We start from the raw sequence: 13,240 nt of genomic DNA on the forward strand, positions 1-13,240 counted from the left end.
ACTTTGGCCTTCACTCCCTCTCTTCCCTCTCACAATAGTGATAGGGTCCATCTGGTCCTCACTTACCACCCCACCATATCCACTTTGCAGAATACCTATGTTCTGTCCAAAAAAGTGATCCTGAGCTCTGAATTTCCCACTATTCCAGCACATCACCATTTTCCCTGGCCATTATCTCTATCTTGGGCTTGCTGGAGTGTTCCAGTGAAGCTCAGCACAAGCTGGAAGAGCAGCATCTTATTTTCCACTTATGGACCCTTTAGCTTTTGGGGTTCAACATCGAGTTGTTTTATGGCTTGAACACCTTCTTCCATGTCCTTACCCCAAATCCCACACACCAGGCCTTATCATCATATAATCTGCTAGCACAATCAACCTTTTGTCAGCTAAAATGGTCCTTATTAGCAGCTATTAATTGTCCCAGACTGATATTTACACATTCTTTGTCTTCCCAACCGTTCCCTCTCTCTAAGCTATATCTCTGCCTATTGTTTATTCTTCCTCCAACTCCCCATCTTCAACATATATAGCAACCTTTTCCTAGCTGCAATCAGTTCTGAAAAAGGCTCATGAGACATGAAACATTAACACTGCTTTCTCTCCACAGATGCTGTCAGACCTGCTGAGTTTTCTCAGCAATTTCTGTTTCCATTAAGAATCCGTTTGTCAGGTACTGATGAGGATTGAATTCATGATTTCTGGTTTATGAGGCCAATGCCTTTCCATTTTTCTAAATCAACTTATTCAGAGATATTCTTATATCCCTCCGGATTTGACTCTGGTCCTCCTGGCCTAAATGTAGGGACACAACCACTGCACCACTTGCTTCCATTTCTTTTTTGAATATTCAGAAGTGCTTTTATACACAACTGAATGTTTTTATATTAGTACTTTGAAATAAGCAATATCATTTTTCCCTGCACTGTTCACTTTCTGACATTTACTTCTGGTTGTGTGTATTTGTCTATATTAGTGAAAACATATATACTTGGAGTCTCTGGAGAAGCAATGCAGTACTACTACAGTAAATCCCCAGAAAGTAATTCATAAGGCAGATTTATTGGTACATAAAGTGGTTATAAGGATAGTCCCTTGTTGCACTTAGAATTTTTGCTGTCTATAAAATTGTTTGTTTAAATTCTTTCAGTACTGCATATAATGCAAGGTTCTCTCAATTATGATTATCTCTACATAAACCAAGAATACAAACAAATTCATTGCATAATAATTATATTTTGGTGTATTAAATGAGAATAAAATGTTATTATTGACATGAACAAAACCTTATTATTAAAGTAATAATGAAAATCTTTAATTTTATATGTACATTTGATGATGACGCAAAGTTGTTCATGTCTCCTCGTACAATTACATGTCAAAAAGGTTGCTTAAGTTCCTTTGCTGATAAAGTTGTCATGTATGGATGTTAGCACACCATAATCCTTATTAATAGAGTGTAGCAGTTTAGAAATTTCCTTTTTTTTTCCATTTATATTCAAATCTTTGAGTGAAACATTCAGTCCCATTGGAAATGAAAGGATTAGAATATGCTAAGTTTGTTGTGGCAATAAATCTAATCAAGCAAATGAATAATAACCCTGAGCTAGTCAAGATTGACAATGGGATATATTATTAAACCAAAAGACAAATGACTTAAGTTGTCTCCAAACTAAATGGGCTCAGTCAGGTATGACAACATGCACTAAAGTTAATGGGACCCTTAGTTTTCATGGCTGCAGCAATTCCCAGTGATAAAGGAGGGGAATATGAAGGTAGGTGTTTGGGGTGGGGTAGCAGGTGGTTGGAGGCATGGGATGGAGGAGGAGGCACTCGCCATGATCAGATTGGCAGGCACGGGTGGAAGGAGAAAGCAAGGTGGATTCCGATTACACAGTGAATGGGAGGAAATGATATTCGAGCAATGGGAAGACCTTGACGAGGCTTCCCTCAGATGACCTCAGGAAATCTGTTAAGGAGGTACCTTCTCCATTTGCCCAGCCACCAGTCTGAGTGGTACAAGATGTCAGGCTCCACATTTGCCATGTGTTTCTACTGTCACTGGTTTAATTTCAGTGGTGGCTGGAGGAGGAGCTTGAGTGCTGATTGGTGATTCAATTGGCCTCCAAGGATCTTCTCTGCAATTGGTAAAATTGTAGCCAAGTAGGTAGGCATCAGGTATCCATTTCATAGTACCCAATTTAAAAAACAACAGCACACCTCACACCCCTACCAATCAAGGGGCTATGACGTCCGGACCATAACTCTAAAGTAACTGGTGAAAGGATCAGATGGGAATTGGGAAGATTCCTTTCCATCCAGAGATTGTTAAAGTTCTGGAATACAGTGCAAACAGAAATCCTTATTACATTTAAGAGCTTTTTAAAATGTGCATTAAAATTGCTTCCACAAGCTAGAGATCAAAGAGGTGGAAAGTAGAATTAGACTGAAAATCTCATTTTCAGTCAGCACAGATCAGTAGGCTGAATGACCTCTGCTTTGCTCCATGTAACATCAGTCAGATGCTAAAGTGAAAGCTAGCTTATTTTTAGTATTTGTTTCTCATATAATCAATCATTCAACAGGTTAGCACTGCTGCCTCACAGTGCCAGGGACCCAGGTTCGATTCCAGCCTAGGGTGACAGTCTGTGAAGAGGTTACACATTCTCCCTGTGTCCGCATGGATTTCCTGCAGGTGCTCCACATTCCTCCCACAATCCAAAGATGTGCAGGTGAGGTGACTTGGCCATCTAAGTTGCCCATAGGTGCAATAGTCAGGGGTAAGTATAGAATAATAGAGTTGGGGAATAGGTTTGTGTGGGATACTCTTTAGAGGGTTGGTGTGGACTTGTTGGGTCGTAGGGCCTGTTTCCACACTGTAGAGATTCTGTAATTCTGTATTCACAAGAGTATGCCAATGTACTTTTACTAAAAGAACATGAATATTAATTGTATGCAAAAGGAAAAAAACAACAAATAAACACCTTTTCAATAAACCAGAAACAGGAACTATTGGAAATAGTATTATTTCAAGTGTCACAAGTTAAAGATTAAAACTTTTTACCCGGAAGAACATCTTTACAGATAATCAAATTTCAGTCAAGGGTCACTCTGGGTCCACTTTGGAGGTCCTTCTTCAGTTGGTATGGCTGTAATTCATTTCTTTTTTACAAATTTCTACATTGATGCTATTTTCTTAGTTCATGTTGCTTCTTGATACTGTTGAACAAACTGCTAACATAGCTCACTTAATTCTTAACATGAGATTTATGAACACATCTTTTATCGTTTATTTTTTGTTTCTAGAACTTTCCCTTATGGTGTTAATCCATTTTGGACTTTTTTCTTCTGCTCTGACTATTTTGGAGTTGGCTAAACTGCATTGCTGCTGTTAAAGTCTTTTCTTTCTGAATGACCTGCTTCCCTCTGAAAGATGCTGACCTTCGAAATAGTTCTATTATTTGATCTGCCCATGTCATGGGATAACTTGTTGCTTAGCAGCAGCAGTTTTCTTTCTTTTCTGTCACAGAACAAACCTAAAATGAAACTAAAACCTTATATCTATTTCTTAACATCTATTATCCCAAAATTGAATCAAACTTAAAAGTACATAATTAGTTCTCCATTTTAGAATCTAAGATTCCAAGTAACGATAATATATCATGGATTGTTAATAAACCTCCTTCTATACATTAAATTTAAATGATTACATAATTCTAAAGTTACATGATCAATTTTGGTGCTCCATGGATAGGTAAAACATGAATTTAGACCTCTTTAATATGCTAATTAGGGCCAGTATCTTTTAAAATCATTATCAGAACTATCTTTGGTAGATTTATTACCATCAATTACTCTTAATAGTGTTAGCTTTAAGTTATTGACACCAAGTGGAGAAGAATGCCCTCAAAACTTTTCAACAGAAGAGAATTTGGGTTCTTGTTGAACAGAATAGGTTTAGTACTTAATAGGTGGTAATATTTCATCTGAGTTATATGATACACTTAAGTGTAAGGTTTTAGAATCATACACATTTCCATTTAGCTACATAGAACTTAGCAGTAGGACATTAACAATTAAATTAATAACAATTGGCTGCATCCTCCTACGAAGGTTATATCCTAATGTATATTTATATAATTTATATCTTTATGAATAGAGCTTATCTTGAGGCGTCAGTTAACTCTATCGGGCATGAACCATCTTATACAACAATGACTTCAATACAACTTTAGCCTTTGAGAAGCTGCCTGTCCTGCTAAGGCTCTTCAAAACCTCCTAAAGCCATCAACTGCTGGCCTTTATTTGATGATGGGGGAAGAATTTTCATACAGAATGACAGAGTTGTTATGGTGCAGAAGGTCCATTGTGCCTGTGTCAGCTCTTAAAATGTGCATCATTCGCTATTGCCAATCTCCTGCTTTTCCCCCACATCCTTCCACGCTATTTCTATTCCTCTTGAATGCCTCAATTGAACCTGGCTCCACCAAACATCCTAACAAAAGGTGCCCTTCCATTCCTAGTCCTGCTTACTGAACAGTTACCCAGTCATCATTCTCCTTTCACTATCATCCATAACATCCTCACCCCACATCCCTTCTATATGTTAGTTACAACTTACATTTTGTAAACCTACATATATTTAGACTGATGCCAGACCAAAACTTAATCCTGGAGAATAGTGAGTATCCTATGAAACAATGACAGTAAATGCCAGCAACTGACACAGAACATGCAGATGAGTCCCAAACACCTACAAAAATAGGTTTGGGAAGTAAAATCACCTTAACAAGGTCTGTCAATCATCCAAATATAGATCTTAACAAAAACACTGGATCAACATGGGACTCAATCTTACTTTTCTTTTGGCAGACTGTGAATTTTGTTGAGGTTTATGGAGGATTTTGTTAGTCAAGCTGCTGCACAGAGAGAGACGGGGAGCAGTCAGAGACATGCTCCTGAAAATGAGATGTTAGCCAGGATGCTGCAGAGACACAGAGGTACCAGTTGCTGACAGGGGCTAGGAATGCTCGGTATTAAAAAAATGCTGACACACAAGGGAAAACAGCTTGTGAACTGAGAACATTCAGAATCCAGGTACTGCTTGGCACCAATCTTATTATTCAGAAAAAGTAAGATTGATGAGGTAATGTAGAAGTCTTATTTGGATGAGGAGCAATGAGGTAATGCCATCGAGCTCCTTGGTCTGGAACCAAAAAAATAAAGAGATGCGATTAACAGATGAGCCTGAGCCAACAGAAAAGAGACACCACAATTCTAGAAAGATAAGGAAAGAGGTTAAAAGGTGACCCTTGAGGCGTATGGGCAGTGTTAACTCCAGAAACCAACCATCGCAAATCAAACCCTATGTCAGGGATGTGGAGACATGGAGATAGAGTAAGCAGCGTGTGGCCAATATCAGTTGAAAATGTGTTGCTGGTTAAAGCACAGCAGGTTAGGCAGCATCCAAGGAATAGGAAATTCAACGTTTCGGGCATAAGCCCTTCATCAGGAATCCTGATGAAGGGCTTATGCCTGAAACGTCGAATTTCCTATTCCTTGGATGCTGCCTAACCTGCTGTGCTTTAACCAGCAACACATTTTCAACTGTGATCTCCAGCATCTGCAGACCTCACTTTTTACCTGTGGCCAATATCAGCCCTTCTCAGCAGCAGTAAGCCTCTTATCCAGATTGGGGTTTATCTTCTGTGTGCTGTGACTGCTCAGGGAGTGGCAGGGGACTCAAGTGGGTTTATAAATAGGTTCTTAATTCAGTTCGTGGGAAGATATATAAGGTCGAGTGTGTAAGACAGCATATAAAAGATAACTGCATGGTTTAATACACTAATAAAGTAATTTCTGAAGTTAAAGAATGGATCTTCCCCTCTCTGCACATACCAGCAGCTGCAGCTAGCAATTACTGGATTCAGACAGTAGCTGGTGATTGCCGATCTCAAACAGGGATCTACAGTTTCTATCCACGAGGACTACCATGTTTTCTCACTGTATTTGGCCAAACTCTCCACATTAGCCATCTACCTACCTCTATGGTGTCATTTTATTCAGTTTCTAGCTCCATTATGCTACTTGTTGTAACCAGAACAACTTGCCACTGCTGGGATATCCCAGAATGGACTGTCATCCCTGGCCCTCTCTATGTATTGAGTCTAGTGCTGCCCTGTAGTTCCTGATATTTACCACTGATATGGCATAGAAAGGAAAATTGGCACCATACCTTACAGGCCAGGTCCTGGATGTTCTGCTAGATAGGATGGTGCAGACGAGGCATGTATCTTTTCTCTATGACTGGCAAAGGAGGCCATAACATTACAGCATGCCAAACTGGTTCAGGGTTGCTGCTTGGCTCAGAACAGTCTCAATTGTCTGGCAGAATGCACAACCATGCAGGAAGAAGCTCAATGTCATTCTCCACTCCTCTAACCTAAATGATTAGACCACATTTGGAGTATTGTGTTCAGGTCAGGGCACCATATTGAAAGAAGGATGTTTAAGCCCTGTAGAGAGTTCAAAGGAGATTTACTAGAATGAAACCAGGAATGAAGGATTTTAGATACAAGGAAAATGTGGAGAAATTGGGTTTGGTCTTCTTGGAGCAGAGAAAATTAAGAACTAAACTTTTTGAGGTGATCAAAATTATGAACAACTTTGACAGGATAAAAAAAGAATATTTTGTTTCCACTAGTTGATATGTCAATAACTAAGGGCCACAATTTTAAGATTGCCAGCAAGAGATTTCAGAGTGAAATGAGAAGAGACTTATTTAGTCAAAGAGTTGTTAGGACTTGAAATGCTCTTCCTGGAAGTGTGGTGTAGGCGGAGTCCCTCTGAGGTTTCAAAAGAGAGCTGGATATACATTTGAAAGTGATCAAATTAGAGGGCTCCAGAGATAGAACTGGAGAGTGGAACTAGTTGGGTAGCTCTTTCGGCAGACATAATGTGCTTGAATTATTTATTGTCACATATGTCTTAGGAGACACAGGGAAAGGTGTTCTGTTGCCACAAAACAGCACATTTTGAGGTACTAAAGAGTAAAATGGAAGTACTTAGAGTTCAACTTCTTTGGTCGGGTTCCCATAGATGGGTCCAGGACTTTTTCAAGGTCCACTCTCCTGGGCTACTGCCACTAGGAGTCCCCACTCCTTCATCACTGCAGGCAACGCCACACCACTAATTCCTGGAATCCACACATCAGGCTGTTGAAGCCAGGAGTCCCTGTTCCAATCACCGCTGACACCATTCCAGGTTCCCTGTGATGTTAGGAAGATGAAGGAAAGAAGAAAGAAAGATGAAAAGGATAAAGAGCAAAAAGGAATGTGCCAGCCTTAAGTGGACAAGCCTACCATGCAGGTGCTGCCATCTTGAATAGTTGGGTCTGCTCTCTCCTCCGCACTGCTGGCCTGCTCTCTCCTTCTGCAGCTGCCAGTAAATGTTCCACACTGTTGGGCCCACTTCCACCACACTGAAGATGCTAAACAGATCTTAAAATAGAAAAAGCAAAAAAGAAGAATAAAAGAAAAATGCAAAAAAAGACCAGCTGGGGAGAGCTTTGGCTGTTTTCATGGGTTGAATGGCCTCGATTATTCTACTGTAAAATTCTATGATTCTATGATTTTACAAGTGATACCATTTTCTCTCTGATACCTCATATTTACTCTGTCTCTGCTACTGAATCCACCTCACACTAAGGCTCATATTCAGCCATTCACAATATTGCCTTACTCTCATTCACCCCGATAACACGAACTCTGCATGTCCTCTGTGCTGCCTACCCACTCGCTCAGAACACATCCCTACCTGAAATAATTAACAAGTACGCCATTCAATTTCTTCTCCTATGATACCTGCCTCGCTCTCATTCCAGTCGGAAAACAGCCTAAGTTAGAACAGACAGGGTGAGGATAGGTATTCGACTATCTGACAATGTGTTCCTCATCCCTTATTTCAGACAGTATCCTGTCTCTGACTCCACTGAGCAGTTGACTGACTGCATCCAAGCCCCTGAAATGGTATCAGATGCTGCCTTTGACTTACTATCCTAGGGCCCCTGACTGAGGCTATTATCCTTGACATGCTGAGGACAACCAACAACCAAGATAAATTTTTGTGTCTGTGCTGAACAGCAAGGGAATGCAGCAGCACTCTGAATCTGTTTAAGGGCAAGATGCAAAAAGACAAGGCAGAGTAAAGCAAGGCAGGAATGTTGTAAGCATCCTAGAAAGTTCAAAGTAAGTAGGCACGAAGACAGCAAGTGAGCATGCTGAGATGCAGTTTAGTCCAGTCCAGGAGTTGGGTGTGTCTGCCTAAATGCAAAGTGAATTGGCAGCAGCGTTACAAAAGTTGTCACCAGAGGAGATTGAGATGCAGAAGTATACTCTAAATAGATGAGTGCTGTACAATGAGGATTCTTATGGACTGGCATATGTCGGATGTCAATACATGTGGGAACATGGGATGTGTGTGGCCAGCACCAATGGAACATTCCCTGAGGTGTTGATGCCTGATGTCTAATATAGAGGCCTTATAGAGCAAAGGATAAGCTAGAGGCACTAGGTACCTGCTTTGATGTCCATGTTGAGAATTGTTGCTGATTAGCTTTCTCAAGGCAGGTGGTGAGAGAGTAAGTTACATATTAATGAGGCAATGTGTGTACTTAATAATGTTATTTTCAAGCAACAATCCCTTTAATAAGTAACTCACTGTTGTCTAATGAGAATCTCATGCTGAGGTCCAGAAATACTTTTTAAAAAAGCACTGTTGAGAAAGGCTTTTTGCCATAGCCTATGTAGTTCAGGCCCCAATAAAATTCTGCCCCTGGTGACTAATGTACATAACTACAAAAATATAAAGGGCAAAATGTTGACATTTTTTAAGTATATTTATCATTTCCAGGACATTCCAAGGTTTACAATGGCCAGGGAAATACATTCGAAGTGCAGTCATTGCTGTAAAACATAAAATGCAGCCACCAGTTTGTTCATGGTCAGCTCTTAAAATACAAATGTGATAATGGCCAAATAATCTCATTTAGTATTGTTGATGGGAGAATATATTTTGGGTAGGAGACAGGGATATTTTGTATCTTCTAAAGAGGCAGGCAGAATTGTTATTAGTTCAATGTCTCATATGAAAGACAATGGGTAGAACCTTATTAGGCTTTGAGCCTAACTGTCCATCTTCCTTTCCACCTATCCGCACCACCCTCCCTTCTGACCTATCACTATCACTCCCACCTGCCTTCCCAGCCGCCTTTCCCCCACCTACACCTTCCTATTTATCTCTCAGCCCCCTCTGTCCCACACTCCCACATTCCTGATGAAGGGCTTATGCCCAAAACGTTCACTCTGTCACTCCTCAGATGCTGCCTGACCTGCTGTGCTTTTTCAGTGCTACACTTTTTAACTCTGACTTTCCAACATCTGCAGTCCTCACTTTCTCCAACATGGACTGTGGCAAAATGAATGGTATTATCAAAAAAGATGATTGTCTCAATACTTAAATCATCTCTCCATAACCTCCCTGTTTTTTCTCAAGTGATGTGGTAAGATTTTCACCAGAGAGCAGTGAATTTTTAGTTGGTACTCTATTGCTTATTAAATAGCTTCTTCATATTCCAACTTGGCACAGATTGTTATTCAATACTTTTTTTTTGATTAGATTAGATTACTTACAGTGTGGAAACAGGCCCTTTGGCCCAACAAATCCACACTGACCCTCCAAAGAGCAACCCACTCAGGTCTATTCCCCTACATTTACCCCTTCACTTAACACTACGGGCAACTTAGCATGGCCAATTCACCTAACTTGCACATCTTGGTGACTGTGGGAGGAAATGGAGCACCACGCAGACACGGGGAGAATGTGCAAACTCCACACAGACAGTTGCCCGAGGCGGGAATTGAACCCGGGTCTCTGGTGCTGTGAGGCAACAGTGCTAACCACTGTGTCACTGTGCTGCCTGCAGTCTGGGAAAATCCAGTCCAATACCATGTCAAATTCAACTCATACAAACTTACCATTGGAAGAACTCAATGTGGGAATCAGAAAATATTCATGACAGGTTCAACTTGCTGATTGCTCCAAAAGATCTTCATGCTTGACACTGGGGACTAACATCTCAGACAAACTGTAAGGACACTGGATACTTGTACCCCATATCCACAGATACTGACATCCAACATATGCCAGCCTCTAAGAATCGTCATGGCACAACTCTGATCCAGAAAATCAAGAACACATTGACTTTCTTTGTACAGTGCAGAGCATTTCTCCAGATGGCTGAGACTGCTTCAACATGAGCGACAACCTTGGATTAGGCTGGTATGGTCTAGTGTTGTGGTCTCCACTGCTGATGAGGTGGAAGACCTATCTGTGAATCACCCCATCCAGCAGGATAATCTGGATTATGCCACATGATAGGATCTGCCCCCTTTTGACATGTTCAGGTCAAACATCAGGAACTGTGCAGCACAGTTCCAGAATGTCAGGGTGTATGACAGCCAGCTAGCACAGTTGTCTGGTCATTGTCTGGTTTGGGATGCAGACTGATGCCAACAGTGTGGGTTCAGTTCCTATGCCAGCTGAGGTTGCTATGAAGGACTGTCCTCCTCAATCTCTCCACTCTTCCAAAGTATGGTGACCTCAGGTTAAACTACTATCAGTCATCTTTCTCGATGGAGAGGGCAGAGAAAAAGACTGTCACTGCTTTTTTTTAACTAGCTCAGGAACCATCCTTGAATAAAAAGAACCCTTTTGGATCTGTTAGAAATGTACATCATTTGCTCAATTTTACAAAATAACATAATAACAGATTGAACAGAATGTTGTGGCAGTGAGGTGGGTCATTAAACAATTACACTTCATAGTTTAATGACAATTGAGGTATACCCAGATCCAGAAAACAGATCTCAATTCCAGAGTTCAAAATTCCCACAGGCTGCATCACTCTTTGGATGTCATGACCATCAAATCATGTGAAAAATAATTAGCCACAGACACTGGTGCTGAAAGTTTCCTTTGAAGAATCAATTAATGCTGTGAGAATGCTCAGTTGGACAATTCCTTTGATGAGAAAAGCTCTGGATATTCTGTGAAAACCTCCCTCAGCAACATGTGAAGCACCAAGAACATTATTGTTACATGGAAGACACGCGACTTCAAAGATAAGCTTATGATAAAAGTATGATTATGAACCATAAGTGAAGGAAGTGGGTGTAAGCTGAATGAAATTGCTATCCCCAGTGTAGTTAAATCAAAATATGGAGAAATGAAGAACCTATAGTCTTAAAACACTGTTCTTCATCAGAAGCTTGTTTCCATCATAACTGTTCATTAGATTAGATTAGATTTCCTACAGTATGGAAATAGGCCCTTCGGCCCAACAAGTCCACACTAATCCTCAGAAAAGTAACCCACCCAGACCCATTCCCCTACATTTACCCCTGACTAATGTACCTAACACCATTGGCAATTGAGCATGGCCAATTCACCTTTCCTGCACATCTTTGGATTGTGGGAGGAAACTGGAGCACCCAGAGGAAACCCACGCAGACACGGGGTTAATGTGCACAGACAGTCATCTGAGGTGGGAATTGAACCTGGGTCCCTGGCACTGTGAGGCAGCAGTGTTGATCACTGAGCCACCGTGCCGCCTCTAATTAGCAACCACTTATTCAAATTAAGAACATTCTCAAAACCTCAAAATATGAAGCAATCAAAAAAAAAATAAATTTTAGTAGTTCTCAGCCAAATGATGTGGCCATTAATATCCATGACAGAATATCACCTGGTTACTCCTTTCAGAAAACAGGTATTTGTAAATTTGACCATTTCTTTAAGAAAGTTTGGTTATTTCGAAATGTGTTCATCATTAAGCAGGAAAGCATTTGGATTTAACATCAAGAAATATTAATGCAAATGCCTTGACTTCAGATTTTTGCTAATGTTGCACTAGCATTTCAATGCAGTACGCTTATAATTGGCCAAAATACCACAAAAGAATTTCAAGCTTCATTTCAATTTCAAGTTTTCATTTCAATTTCAAAAGTTCATATTTTCACAAACTGAGTTTGTGTGATCATTTGTGTTGATTTTAAAAAGTGTCACACAGGAAGTTGGCCTCAGACACAAAACTGTCCAGACTTCCAGGCTGAATTAATCACCATAGTAAACTTCTCCTAACTGTACCCTAGGTGGACCTTCAAAGGAGCTGTTAAAATGAAGGTTCTGACACTTCTGTTTGGCTGCACATTTTCACACAAATCACTCAAAATTTGATTTTAAGTACAAGATATAATCAATATGATTCACATTTCCATTGGAATGTCTATTCATTGTCACATTTGCAAACCTTTGGGAAGGTTACAAAATTTTAGTTTTATCTTGGAATGAAAGAATGCTGAGAGGAATGACTTAATAGCCATTGAATATTCTCTTAAGCTGCAAATTAATGGATGACTGGATTTTGATATTACTAGGGAACATATTTTTAAAAGTTATTTTCAGTCATTTGAAAATCAGGACTCACAGATGATAGATTGCATCGCGAGTAAAGTTTTTTTTGTGATAAACCTATTCAACTGTATTCATCTAACTTCATCCAGTTATTTCTTAAAAAGCTAACTTTTAAGAACAACTCTTTTAAAATCAGTTTTATTTAAATGTCACCTGACTGGTTTGGTTCATGCATATATTGAGTTCAACAAGAAATCAATGAATTTGTGCAAAAATTTGATGAAAAGTAACATTTTTTTAAAAACCGTCCACAATTTTGGGAACAATTTGCAGCTATCAAAAGTCTTTCTTTAAAAGTGCAAATGCACCCTTAATGCTTACATGTATTAAATCAACTCTTGTGAAAATGATAACTACATATAAACAAGACTAGTGTACAGTCTTATTTTAAATTTATTTCAATGGTTTAAATTCACATTACTATCAAGCGATGAACAAGGCATACTGATTAAAACCCTATATTTCTGAATATACTATGAATCCACTTCAGCTGTATTAATAAAAATGCATTAGCTGACTGCTCTTAAACATATCAAAGTATACCTTTAATACATAACATATTTTAAAATGCTTCTCTGTGGTGCTGCTTTCAGAAAACTTTTATTTTGTTAGTATGTTTGAACAGAAACATAAGCAAAAAATTAAATTCTAAAAGCTAGTACAATTCCGATCATAATTTATGTCTGGATTTGTAGAGTGTGCCCAAAAAGAA

Source organism: Hemiscyllium ocellatum, chromosome 16 (genome assembly GCF_020745735.1).
Source record: "Hemiscyllium ocellatum isolate sHemOce1 chromosome 16, sHemOce1.pat.X.cur, whole genome shotgun sequence".
Lineage (NCBI taxonomy): Eukaryota > Metazoa > Chordata > Chondrichthyes > Orectolobiformes > Hemiscylliidae > Hemiscyllium > Hemiscyllium ocellatum.